Here is a 1,756-nt window from a genome sequence, read left to right as displayed (position 1 = left end):
AGGTAAAACACCAGTGCACATTAAATAAAAGTAAATCTTAAAAAAAAGTTGCATATGTTCTCACAATAATTTCTAATTCACACTTTAAAGTTTACACACAGAAATTTCTCTTTGGAGTATTCCACTCTATGAATGTGAACAAATTCATACAATTATGTAGTGGTCATCATGACAAAAAGATATAGAGGAGCTCTAGAACCTCAAAACTCACTCACTCCCATCTTCCTCCCATACCAGCCTACAGTTACGTCTGATCTAATTACTATATATTACTATATTATTGTTGTTGTTGTTGTTATTTTATGTGTAAGTGTGTTTATCTGCATATCAGTATGCTCATATAAATGTAAGCACCTTTGGGGTTCAGAAGTGTTAGATCCCTTCAAACTAGAGTTACAGGTGGTTGTGAGCTGCCTGCCATGGGCCCTGGGACCTGAATTCAGATCCTTTGGAAGAGTAGCCAATGCTCAGAAGCACTGAGCCATCTCTCCAGTCCCTGTGAAATGGTAAGGGATTTCTCAGGTACAGGAGACTGACTTCTTCCGCTCAGCATAACAAGGATGAGATTGGTCCCTGGTGTTGTCTGGGTCAGTGTGTGCTCTCTAGTGCTTAGCTGTACTGCATTGTATCACAGGGAAGAACCCTTCCCCAGTTTCTGAAGTTTGGGCTTCTAAAGCTTGGGTCTGATGGTGACTACCAGCTGCCCAAGTTGTCAGCCTACCTGCAAATCAGTGTCACTGTTTGGTGTTCCTCCCTCGGTGTCTGGGGTGTCCACTTGCCCTGAACTTAGTATTGTCTGCTTAGAAAGTTACTTTCTAATAAGCATGCGTTGGTAATCCATGATGAGTTTAATTTGCACTTTAAAGAACTGATGGTGTTTGGCATCTCCCATATGTCTTTTTGGGTGAAGTGTCTGTTCAGAGATTTTGCTCACTTTATAGATTGAGGGTTTTTTAAATTGAATTTTAAAGTTCCTTATGTTTTTAAACATATCTCTGGTCAGACATACAATTTGCAAATATTTATTCTTGTCTGTGTCTTGTCCTTATACTGTTTTATTAGTGCTTTTTTGCAGAAACATATAATAATTTAAAATTATAATTTTTTAAGAAATCCCATTCTTAAAAGCTTCTGCTTTAGGTACTGTGTGTAAGAAATCTTGCTTAACCTGAGAACACAATCATTTTTCTCCCTTTCCTGTAGAATTTTCATAGCTCTGGAATTTACACTTAGTTCTATGATCCACTTTAGTTGTAATTTTTCAGAAGCTGCAAGGGATGAGCTACAAGTCTTAGATCAGTATTGTGTTTGTTTGCCTGTCTTTTGAGACAGGCTCATACTGTGTAGCCCAGGTTGGCTCCAAACTTGTGATCAGGCTCACACTGTCCTAATGACTGCTGTTCTAGATAAATTCCCCAAATTAAATGTATGACAAAACAAACTTTGTTCTTTTCTAGAATTGTCTTACACTAGTTCTGTCTGCAGTTGTGACCTTGGGAGTCACAATCCACATGGGATTCTCATAAGAACTGCCCTGAATCTATGAGATTATTCCTTTGCTGTACCTTCCATGAATTGGTACTTGTGCTTAGGCCAGCTTTCAGTGGTGTTTCTTATTTTGATAATCACATTTAATGCACATTCCACTAAACACCTATTAAATGGTTCTCATTGATGCTAATTTTAATAGAAAATATATTTTTAAAATTTTGGCTTTTATTTGTCCATTGTCCATATATAAGAATACTATTGATTT

This window comes from Mastomys coucha, unplaced genomic scaffold (genome assembly GCF_008632895.1).
Source record: "Mastomys coucha isolate ucsf_1 unplaced genomic scaffold, UCSF_Mcou_1 pScaffold20, whole genome shotgun sequence".
Classification (NCBI taxonomy): Eukaryota; Metazoa; Chordata; class Mammalia; order Rodentia; family Muridae; genus Mastomys; species Mastomys coucha.
Note: the sequence above shows the minus strand (reverse complement) of the source record.